Source organism: Rhamphochromis sp. 'chilingali', assembly GCF_963969265.1.
Source record: "Rhamphochromis sp. 'chilingali' genome assembly, chromosome: 10".
NCBI lineage: Eukaryota > Metazoa > Chordata > Actinopteri > Cichliformes > Cichlidae > Rhamphochromis > Rhamphochromis sp. 'chilingali'.
Genome location: NC_137937.1, coordinates 32768499 through 32780888, shown reverse-complemented (window position 1 = coordinate 32780888; position 12390 = coordinate 32768499). Strand labels below are relative to the sequence as shown.

General features: G+C 41.4%; 1 long non-coding RNA gene across 3 annotated transcripts; it reads right to left on the bottom strand.

The window, feature by feature from the left end:
• Positions 1-5144: 5144 nt before the first annotated feature.
• Positions 5145-9881, bottom strand: LOC308404471. Of its 3 annotated transcripts, none has more exons than XR_013973126.1 (4): positions 9860-9881; positions 6504-6555; positions 5480-5635; positions 5145-5246 (listed from the first exon to the last, which is right to left on the bottom strand). It is a non-coding gene; the product is annotated as an uncharacterized lncRNA (long non-coding RNA). The 3 variants fall into 3 exon arrangements; XR_013973127.1 differs by having other exon boundaries at positions 5480-5641; positions 9860-9880; XR_013973128.1 differs by lacking the exon at positions 9860-9881 and adding an exon at positions 7448-7466.
• Between the last annotated feature and the right edge of the window lie 2509 nt (positions 9882-12390).

Genomic DNA, 12390 nt, shown 5'->3' with positions numbered 1-12390 from the left:
ATAACAACTTAAATCTGTTCTGCAGCAATGCAGGTTGATCAAGCTTTGAAAGCCGGTTCTACTAATTTCTACAGGTGTTCCAACTTCTCTGGATTACTTACAATGCCCTGTCAGCCTAAAATCAGTGTTGGAAAACACTGTGGTACCATACCCCCATGAGCATCAGTTGAATAGTACTGTGCTGCAGAAAGTAGTGTGTTGCTACAAAAATGGCGAGAAAAGGGCAGTTAACAATGTAAGAGAGACTTGCCATCATAACACTTAAAAATTAAGGTCTTTCCTACAGAGAGGTTGCAAAGAAAGTCAAGGTGTTAGTGAGTACAGTTTCGTTCACCATCAAAATGCACTGAAAAACTGGAGAAAACTCTTACATGAAGAGGTCTGGCAGACCCAAAGCCAAACTGAATCAGAGGACAAGTTACTGAGAGTTAAGAACTTGCGCAATAGGCAGCTCACAGAACAACAGCTTCAAGCCCGGCTTAATAATGGTCGTAGTAAGCAAGTCTCAGTTTCAACTGTGAAGAGAAGAGTTTGAGCTGCAGGTTTGACAGGATGAAAGCAAGAAAGCCATTGTTAAGACGTCAGAATAGGACAAAGAGGCTTGGCTGGGTCATGAAACACCACCATTGGCCTACTGAAGACTGGAAGAAGATATTATGGACTCATGAATCAAAATTTGGAATCTTCATTTCATCATGCAGGACATTGAGTGCTGCTGAGTAAGCAAAAGGATGGTTTCACAGTGTGTGGCATCAACTGTGAAACATGGAGGAAGAAGTGTGATGGTCTGGATCCTTGGTTGGTGATTTGTACAGAGTGAGCAGCACCCTGAACCAAAACGGCTACCACAGCATTCTGCAGCACCATGAAATACCCTCTGGTATGCATGTAGTTGGTCATGGGTTCATTCTACAGCAAGATAAAGACCCAAAACATAAGTCCAAGCTATGCCAGAACTACCTCAGGAAAAAAGAACAAGATTTTTGTACAGGTAAGCCAGAAAACATGGAGTCAGGCCAGCACAGTCTCCAGACTTAAACCCCATCGAGCTGGTTTGGAATGAAAAGGACAGAAGAGTGAAAGCAAAGCACACATTTATGGGAACTTCTGCAGCAGATATGGGAAGAACTTTCTGAAGAGCACTTGATTTCTATTGTAGGAAGAATGCCACGGGTGTACCCAGCTGTTATATCTGCCAAAGCTGGCTATTTGAAGAGTCAAAAAGTTTCTTTTTTTAACTCCAACTCCTTGTTTGTACTATGCTATCAAAGTGCAATCAGACATTAAACTGCATAATTTTCAATAAAAAAACTGGAAAAATTGGGGTGTTCTTAAACTTGACTCGTAGTGTATATCAGATTATCAGTCAAATGGAAGAAAGAAATACTAGAGATGTCACTGATACCTATTGGAAACTAATACAGAAGTCAGGGAGATGGCTACTTTCAGTGTGTTTTTGCATGTGACACAGTCTTCTCCTGCTAGCTTACTGCCTTTCATAGTTAGACTTAAAGGAAATGTTGGGACCACAGGTTCACTGGTGTTCTACAGCTACAGTGCATGAGCTTTCTTAGTAAAATTCACATTAACATAATTAATTAACATACCTCGTATGTGGTATAAAGTGTGTCATTTACTGCATATAACTCTCAGAAATTCACATAAATGAAACAAGCACGTGTGCCATAAAAACACTCAGAGTTCTTTTACGAAAAAAAAATGTAATGGGTTTTAGCCATAAATAAATAATCCCTATTCTGCAGCGTGCAATCCATTTAATTGCATTACTTATCAACTTGTCAGAGAAATCTTTAGCTAGATGTCAGGGAATATCCCACAAAAAACATTGTCTCTAATGGAGCGGTTCTGTAGTAGCTGTTTTATATACTTTTTATTATTCTTGTTTATCTTATCTGAACTTATTTATCCATGTAGTACAAAATATGTGGGAGATGAATAGACAAACAAGTGTTGGTGAAAATACTGTGAGAGGCAGAGAGAGTGAAATGCATTTAAGGTAAACAGAGTGGCAGACAAAGACAGGGGAAAAGAGAAATACCTCCAGGCCATGCCTGTTTCGAGTCACTCGTTTTGGCATTCAGAGTCTGCCCTGTTTGCCACTGTCTTTATAAACAGAAAAATCAATATGGCTGCTGCTCTGACCCCGGAGCTAGAGGAGCCCATCAGTGGATTCACTTACAAAACAGGTTGTTGAGGAAGGGCACTGCTCAGTGCAGGACACAGACAGTTTTCAAAGGGGATACAGTTTGGTTTAGAGCTCCAAGAAAAGTAATGCACTCTATGTTCAGACCCAGTATATTGGTCTTACTGTCAACCATCACTATTGCATAATAGGTTAACTAAAGTGTTCAATAAAGCCATGCAGTCAAACACAAGTGGTTCTCGTAGCTGTTCTCCATTCCTTTCTTTTCTTTTCAGACTCTAGAGTATCACTTCCATATGTGAGGAGATATTGCGATCATAAACTCCCCCCAAAGACACAGTTTTTAAATTTTACCTTTGTGATGCCCTAACTGTTGGACAGAAAGAGATCACCTGTTGCTCCCTTCTTTTGTGTCAGGACAAGCACTTCTTCATTTGGTATTTTTCCTTAAGAGAGCAGAGAATCAAGTTTTACTACTAACTAGATTTGCTTTTTAGTGCCAAAAATAAGAAGATCAAGCTGAAGGAATTTACTGTGGCATGGAAAAGTTGGAAATGAGTGTTTTTGTCTTTTTTTGAGTATTAAGTGTTACACAGAGTTTTTATTTGTTGTTGTATACCAACCAAAAATAACAGGTCAGGGGTCCATTAAGACCAGGAGATCATTAAGCTCATTAGGCTTCATACTCTGTCATAAAGGAAAAAATAAAGAAAGGAAAAAGAAAATGCACCTCAATTCTAAGGTTTTACATATTGGCAAAGAATGTTTTTTGTTTGTTTTGTTTTTTGTAAAACACTGGAATTCATACAGGATGTATTTTTTCTTTTCGTATCCTTCATAAAAAGCTTTGATGCCGAGCGCTGATGTAGAGGAACTCTACCTGTAGGTAATTTGGTAAAGTTAAACTTTGAGTGTCTCAGCTCTTCAAATGTTAACAGCCAGTGGCTATAATTTTTTTAAACTGATGCCAAAACAGTACTTGACACTAGTGTTTGATTTTATTGGTTTGAGGTTGTTGAGGTAGGTGAAGCAATATAACATCTTGAGATTTCCCCCAGAAAATTGAGTACTATGATGTGAAATTTTACTTCTCAGTGATAAGTTTGATAAATCAAAAACAAATAATTGAACATCTAGAAGTAATGATTCACATTCCTTGTTGTAATGACGTCTGTCAGATAGCATGCTGATATTTTGCAGAATAAACCATTTTTACATGAAAAAGGATCTTTAGTTGTTACCTTAATGTTTTAGATAAAGTGGGCCTTCATTTCAGTGGAAATAAGCCACCTTCTGAGTTTGATCAGATTCTAATGGTTCCTTTTATTTGAAATAATTTAATATTAATATTTTTTAGATTTCAAGCATTTCATTTTTTTATGACAAGTGGTTGCACGAAATAAATTTGTTTGAATCCAGAAATATTTTTTAAGTACACTGAATTTAATTTAAGCGAGTAAAACCAACATATATTTTTAAGCTACTTTAATTTAACTGTTGTGGATACGTCTTAGTCAAATATTATTAGTAAGTCCAACTAAGGTCGTGTTAAATGTACCAGAATAATTTGTTTCCTTTACACTTATGTCCCAAACTTATATTCAAATCAATCAAATTGTTAATTTCTCTCTATTTCAATTAAGTTAAGTTTACTTAAAAAATATTGCTTACCCTGATTTGTAGTTTTTAAAAACGTCAATAATGAAAACTACAACATTCTTTCACATCATTTATTAATGCAAAATTTGTTGCAAACAGAATAAGAATCCACATCTCTAAGGGAAATTGCTGCAATTTGTATAATACAAATTACAAAACTTTTGCCTATGAACTAGTAGCTTTAAAAAGCTGTATTCAAACAAAACAGAAACAACAGACAAGAGAAATGTTAACCAATGTTTCTCTTCCTCTAAAAAAGAAAAAAAAAAAAAACTCCTTACATAAAAGAATAAAACACTACCAGCAGTATAATGTATCACAATTAGAAACTGATGCATCCACAAACTAACCAGTTTCAGACTTGCTGTTCTGCGATCCATATTTAGAAATTGCATTTTAATAAGGTAATTAGACTTAAAATTAAACTTGTGTTTTCCTTACTGCTTATTGACCACTGTCTTTCCATTCTAGTCCTTCCTTGAAGATTCTGAATGTTTTACATATTTTCTGACCTAACATACTCGCTTCAAAACAATTAATAGTCTTTAAAGTGTTACCAGTGTGCTGCAGTGTGGTAATCATGAATGGTTTTTTTTTTTTTTAATCCGGTTGAGTTAACACTGATTATACGCAGGGCAGCAGCTATAACTGAATAATTACAAAGTTGCTCTTCAAGCTACTCAAATGTACCACACGTGAAACATTCATTATTGAAAGTTAAAATGTTCAATCGAAACATAACACAGAACAAATGATGGTTGTACAAGAGTTTCACTCCTATTCACAAGAGCACCAGTCATTGGTAATTTACATAACAGCATTCTCTTGATGTGTTATTTTAGAAATCTTCCTATCCAGTAGCAATTTTGTTCTTCAGCCCAAAGACTTTGGGGGAGAGCTTTTCACCATCGAATCCCATCAACACTTTCTAAATGAATTCATAATAGTCCTTCAATTCCTTGGGGAAGGCTAGGTTTAGTGCATAGATTACTCCAAGCATCAATGCACAAGCTTGGGCCAGAGATCCAATGTTGTCCATGACTATCTCCCCTTCAACAAATATTCCAATGTCATCATAATGTCCATTTTGTCCATCCTCCCTGTTGATGACATAAATGCCCATGGTGTGCTTCTTCAGGTCTCTCTGGATATCATCTCCTTCAATGTCCTAAACATTTAATAAAAAGGTAAAAGAAAAAACAATTAACTCTACAATTAAATTCCAATCTAGTCGTTTGTGTGTGTGTGTGTAATACACACACACACAGATATCTATCTAAAAAGTGTGTGTATAGATGACTTGCTTACAATGACTTAAATGACTTCCAAAGAACTCCCGAATAAGGCTTCCGTCCTCTTCACCAAGGTAGAGGCAAAGTGCCCTGAGAACTGCTTCCCTTTTCACTTTAACATCACTTTCAGCCTGTTTAAAGAGAGTTGCTGATTAAACCAATTTGGAAAAAAGAACAATGTCTGACATTCGCAATAAGTAAATTTTATCATATGTCAGTTCAAACATAGTAAATAAAATTTATATATGAAATTTCAAAATTTAGATTGCTTGGCTGGTCACCTAAAACGGCTTATTGGACTCACCAGTGACCTGCCACTTAAGACAAAAGAAATCCAAATAGAATTTGCAATATTCAGATTTACCTCTTGCATGATCTGCAAGTGGTGGGCAAGTTTCTGCCCAGAAACACCGCCCTTCTTCTGGAAAACTGTCATCAACTGAGGTGTAATTCTGTCTAACTGTGCCGCGAAGGTCATCTCCAGTTGAAGTGTTGTAATACACTGGAATTCAGCATTTACCTGTATCTCACACACACACACACACACACACACACACACACACACACACACACACACACACACACACACACACACACACAGAAAAAAAAGAAGACTGGTGCTTAATCATTGGTATGATTATTTTGTTATTTCTTCATTAAATGCTACAATGCAATTGCCATCACTTCATAAAGCATGATTATCATATGGGTTAGTATACAGTGCATGAAGGATGTTACTACTGTTAATCAAAGAAGAAATGAATGGCATCAGTCCATTTAACGGGTTTAAAGGGTTTTAAAAAGCAGATATTTGTCTGTTTCAGGTGGTTGGCAACACATTTTCCTGTGCTCTTTGTCCACTGGTGGGAGTGTCTCACCTGTGAGGTCAGCGGGGCAGAACTCTGCCATCAGCAACAGAGAGCAGAGAAAATTTAGATGTGCAACTAAAAACATGCTTGCCATGTAAGCCCCAAACATCTCTGAAATTGCTCTGCAAACTTCAGAGTACTTATACTTCAGGAGTCCTGTGGGTACCGTAAAGACTCATGTATGCAAACAAACCACATTTTTTTTTGCAATCTGATCCTTTTTCTCTTGGCTGTTTCCTTCAGGGATCACCACAGTGAATGATCCACCTCCATCTAACCCTATGCTCTGCATCCTCTTAACTCACAAGAACTAAATTCCTGTTTTTCATTTTACTTTCGCAAGTTTTTTTTTTCTTTTGTCCTGGATAAAAGAAATTTAATCATATATATTAATTGATATTAATTAATATCAATATTAATAATCACAAGAACCCTTAAGATGAGATAGATAAACTTGTCCCTGCAATACTGTGACAAATACTGTTGTGATAAATATGTAAGGAATTTGCATGTACTTACCAAAATAACACCATCTTCTTGAATAAACAGTAACACATAAGGGGAAGAAAATCTGCCAGAAAAGGAAGACAAATAAAAAAAAAAAAAAAACTTTAGAAAGACAAACAATTACCGTTTCCAAGCCATTAGTGCATTACTTCATGATACTCCCTTGTAACAAAACAAATCTTACTTGTGCCTCTGTGCAAACTACAGATGGCACGATACCACTTTTTTATGTCCGATACCGATATCATAAATTTGATTATCTGCCGATGCCGATATGAATCCGATATAGTGTATTTTATAATAAATAAAACTGTTTTTATAAATATTTTGCTGCATTTTGTATAAGTTCATACTCAGTTTTAAAAACAAAACATTAAAGCTATTCTGTTATACCTGTATGCAAAAAATACACTGCACCCAAAATATTTTATACTTCAGCAATACTGATCAACCTAAAAAACTTACACCATCCTCCTTATTCAGGTATTCTAAACTAGGGCTGGGCGATATGACCCAAAATTCATATCTCGATATTTTTTAGCTGGATGGCGATATAAGATATATATCTCGATATATTTTTTTAAAGCCATAAAGTAAGAACAAAAAGAGAGTTCTTAGTCAAAGCTGTGTCCCAGATGTCACACAGGCACTTTTATTAACATAGAGCAGATGTACATAAAATTTACTCAAAAATAAATTATGAGCATTTATTAAATAATAATGCTCCATAAATAAAAGAAAACAATGTTGTTTTTGTGCATAACAAAAAGCTCACAATTGTGCAGTCAAAATGTAAACTAAAAGACGCTGAGCACAATAACAAAGACAGATTTCACAGCTGCTCTGTTCCCAACTTGTACTGCGTGACTGACAGCCTGGAGTTTGAAATCCGCTTCGCAACCACGTCTCTTAACAGGTGCCATTTATAGTCCTTATACACAGTAGGGTAATATTACGTTGAAGCACAGTACGTATCACTCCGCGAGGCTCAGCCGTAATGCTCCGACAATCCATCAAGCGGTGCAGCTCCGTAGCTTACTAAAGTCGTACTAAAACATTTTTTGACAGATTGTTGAGCGCCGTGTTCCACATAAAATCGGTTCGCGGCCATCAAGCACAACCAGAATTCATACATAAGGCGCGCTGTCAACTTTTGAGAAAATGAAAGGATTTTAGTCCGTGCAGCCCCTCTGGGCTGCATGGCGTTAGCGTGGTTAGCTCGTTAGCATGGTTAGCTAGCTAACACGTTGACGCCGTCCAGCCCCACGCACGGGGCGATGCGCAGTAACTCGTTAACGGAGATTTGCCGTGTCCATCTTGTCGCTTCCTGCAGGTGAAGCGATGGGGGGCGAGGAGGAGTTGTGTTCAGTGAAGGAGAGGCGAGGCCGAGTAACATTGCGTAAAGACGAAAGTGGACGAAAGAGAGGCAAACCTGCGGCTCCACAAGTATAATTATAACGTAACATAGACTATATCGATATAAAGGATATTGTCACATCTTATATCTCGTATAAAAATATATCGATATTTTTTAAAAACTCGATATATCGCCCAGCTCTATTCTAAACAGTACATAGAAATATTAAACTAACTAATAGGACTGCCAACTCCCAGCAAAAATATTAGGAAACCACCCCGCACCCTCCGCCTGATAATGCTTAATTGACGTAATCTACTTTAATGCACAGAAATCAATTATTTTTCTATAATAATTTGATTCAACATTTTTCTTCAATACAGTTGCAGACAGCGCAGACAGCGTACCTTCCCAAAGGAAAAAGTGCTATATGTACTACTATTACTAGGGCATATATTAGACTTAATATTTACTACATACAATAATGGATCTCTATACATTTAACCAGATCACCACTTTGGTAGTAAGATTTAGAATAATTATTTATTAAAAGCTAGACATTTTAAATGAGAATAAGAAAGAAAATTATGTCTTTGTGTCTCCCTTTCCCTGTTAATGCCCTACCTGGCCCCTGGCAAAACTTTGCTAGATCCGCACCTGCACAGTTACCAGCTGTCAGCTACCTAAAAAAGGATCCTGGAGTTATTTGTCTCTCAGAAACAGTTCATAACTTCCCTTCAACTCATTCATGTGACCTAAAATGTAAACCTGTTTCTTCATTACCTGTTCAGCTCTAATGATTCAGTAAAAACTTCTCCTGGTTTCACCTTCATGTTTCCTTCTCACCACATATCCAAACTATCATGACCAGCAGCTATTACGGCTGTGGCTCCAGAAAACATAAGCGGATACTAGAAGTAATATTAAAAAAATTCTAGCAACAGCTTATCAAGCTTAAACGTGCTGCTGTTGTTTATCTGCCGTTTTCCTCTTTCTAGCGCAAACTGGGTGACTAACAAATGAGAGAGACTAGCGACAGAAAAGCCGATCACCTGATAATCGATCAGTTTCATGATTGAAGTAGCAACAGGAGAGGGAGGGGGGAGAATGAGGGAAGAAGTTTTAGCTGTTCAGCATGAAGACACCGAATAACTCCAGCTTTGTGTCTTTTTTCATTCTAGCTGAAGTATAAAACAAATCGCTTCCTTTCCCCCTCAATACAAAACTCCGACAGCCAGTCCAGCTGTGGCTCCATACATCGGTTGTTAAGCTCAACATGGAAATACTATGCAAACATAAAGAGATGAACTTACACACTTGCTTTACTTCTCTGTGTTAGTTTTCTCTGAGATTAAATGCAGCGGTTTGGAAGCACGTAGCGAGGCTTTAAATGCTAAACCAGACCGCTGACTCAACAGCTCTATCAAGTGAAGCAACTTCTTTTCTGAGTTAATTTCAGTTCTGACAAACATCACTCTCAGTGCCTTTTGATCTCACATTTTTGGCAACCACTGAGTTATTCTCCTCCACAGTTTACAACCATTATTTTTTTTCTGCACAAAAGACGTTGTGCAACGCCAATCCTACTTATTTCCTACTGCACCCCTGACTGTGCAGGTGCGTTCAGAAGCCCCCTCCCCCGCCCGACTATTCCTTAATGCCAATGTTGTGGCGGGAGGGACGATTTCTCCACTTAAAACTGCAGGCGACTGTACAGTGAACTTTACAGCTAACTACAGAGAAATTGCCTCGTTCCATAATTTGTTAGTACAAAGTGTGCCACAAGAACTAAGCTAAAAACATATGACATTTTAACGCATCAATACAATTACTCTTTTAATAGAGCAGTAGCTAATAGAGCACATAGCTAGCTTAAGTCAAATTCATGACAAAGTTCAGAGGTGTACAACTACTTAGACTTCTTTCTCCATGTGCACACGTCTTAAAGAGTCAACATGCTTTGACTGAGGTAAAAAAATAAAACAAAAACGACCGTAAAAGGTTTACTTACCGAAGCTAGACCACCTTTATATTGTAACGATGGTTAAGTGTTACTGGACAGTGACATGTTGGTTTTCTCTGCACACTGTTGTTGTTCCTTTAAGATTCATGTTTGGTTGGGCTGCAGGAAGTAGTGAGGGTGGTGTACAGGAAGGGGTGGGGGGACCTGGTTGTTCTGTGTGTGTGCCAGGCTGAAGAGAGGTGTAGTTCGAGAGCGCTTCCCCCTGAGTTAACAACCCGCTGGCTTATGTGCCGAATAAACGGACAAACTGAGACCCCAACCGTCTGGTTCTTGTGAACGTTACATTGGTGTCAGAAGTGAAGAAAGAAAAAAGAACCCCAGAACGCCCGAGACCCTGTTGCCGGCGACGCTTGCCGTTACGAGACGAGGATGTTGCCGGGCAGGATTAAGAAGGAGACGGAGGAGAGGGAGGTTCGTCCGCGCTCGCCCGCCCATGGAGTGAGGGAAACGGCGCTGCGGCTGTCTGCCGAGGCTGGATTTTCTCCAGGTTTGACTAGGCTCGGGAACTGTTCGCACAGCGGCCGCGATTCCGGCGGGAAGGAGTCGACCTCGCTTGGCGCGCCGTCACGTGATGTAAACAAACATGGCGGCGCCCAGCAAGCTGCAGCGAATATAAAAACGCCTAAGTTCAGCGGCAAGACGCCATGGGAAGTGTTTATCGCACAGTTCGAGCTGTTAGCTGTTGCAGCTGGCTGGTCTGAGGAACATAAAGCTCTCCAATTGGCTTTGTGCCTGTGTGAGGATGCAGCTGCATGCCTGCTGCTGCTGACCGAGGAGCAGAGGGGAGATTATAATGCTCTGGTCGGAGCACTTCAGAGGCGCTTCGGGCAGTATAACCAACCAGTGCTGCTGAGGTCGGAGTTCCACAACAGACGCAGATTGCCAGGTGAGCCCCTCCGCATTTTGGCCCATGAAGTCGAGTGCCTTTGCCGGAGGGCGTATGACAGCATGCCACCATCAGTGCAGGCGGAGTTAGCTCGGGACCAGTTCCTGCAGGCCCTGAGCCCTAAAGAGCTCCGCATGCAAACTCAGCTTGCTCGGCCGGCCACACTCAGTGCAGCCCTGGAGCTAGCGTTGGAGAGGGAGATGCTTGCAGGATCCTCTGGGGGCGCTGACGACGCACACGTGGTGAGGGCTGTGTCAGCACCTGTGGAACAGATGGAGACGCCAGCAGGCCTGTGCAGTTTGGTGCAGACAGCTTCGCTGCAGTCGCCTTCCCCTCGGGCTGGCCCACACCGCCGACCTCAGAGCTGCTGGGGATGTGGACAAGTCGGACACCTCATCAGGCAGTGCCCCAAGCTTGCAGCGGTTCAGGGAAACGCCCACGGGCCCGTGTAGGCGGGAGTACACGGGCCTGGGAGAACGACATCCCCACACCACCGCCACCTCCACCCGGTGCGGCCATCACTGTGGGCTGGACCCAGGTTGGCGGCTTTTGCCATGTTCCAGTGACGATTGCGGGGGTGTCCTGTACGGCCCTGCTGGACACGGGATCCAATGCAACGCTGGTCCGACCCGATATTGTCCCAACCGGAGCTGCTGTACAACCGACTAACGTGCAACTTAAGACTGTGACCGGTGATCTGGCCCCAATGAGAGGGAAGGGAGTGTTCCAGTTCAAGGTGGGGGACCTCGGTGTGTCTTATGCTGCCTGGGTGGCTGACGTGCAGGACGCCTGCATCCTTGGGCTGGATTTTTTACGAGCCATTGGTGGTGTACTGGACTTAGGCAAAGGCCTCCTCGTACTCCCTGATGGGAAGAAGGTGCCGCTTATTCCTCCCCCGGTCTGCACAGCATCTGCCGCGGCGTCCACCTCCACCGCAGAGACCCCTGCAGACCCGCCAGCAGAACAGCAAGCGGAGGAGGAGGAGGAGGAGAGGCTCTCAGCAGTGAGGAGTATCTGGTCAAAGAACTGTGAGGGGCTGACTCCACAGCAGCAAGAGAGTCTATGGCAGGTACTAAAAGAGTTTAGTGACATTTTTGCCCTGAAAGAAAGTGATGTTGGCTTGACACACTTGGTAGAGCACGTCATTGAGACCGGGGATGCCCAGCCTATTAAAGTGCGCCCCCGCCGCCTGCCCCTGGCTCATCAGGAGGCTGCAGACAGGGAGCTGTGTGAAATGATGAAGGCGGGCATCATAGAACCATCTGATAGCCCGTGGGCCTCCGCGGTGGTGATGGTGCCTAAGAAAAAAAGTCCTAGGATGCGTTTCTGTGTGGACTACAGACCACTCAACAAAGTGACGAAGAAAGACTCTTACCCCCTTCCCAGGATTGATGAGTCCCTCGACTTAGTAGCCGGGTCCTCCTGGTTTTCCACCCTGGACCTGCGGAGTGGCTACTGGCAGGTGCCACTGTCCCCGGAATCCAGACCGAAGACAGCCTTCTGCACTAACAGGGGACTATGGCAGTTCAAAGTCCTGAGTTTTGGCCTTTGCAACGCTCCTGCGACCTTCGAGAGGCTCATGGACAGTGTGCTGGCTGGCGTCCCACGGCAACGATGTCTGGTTTACCTGGAT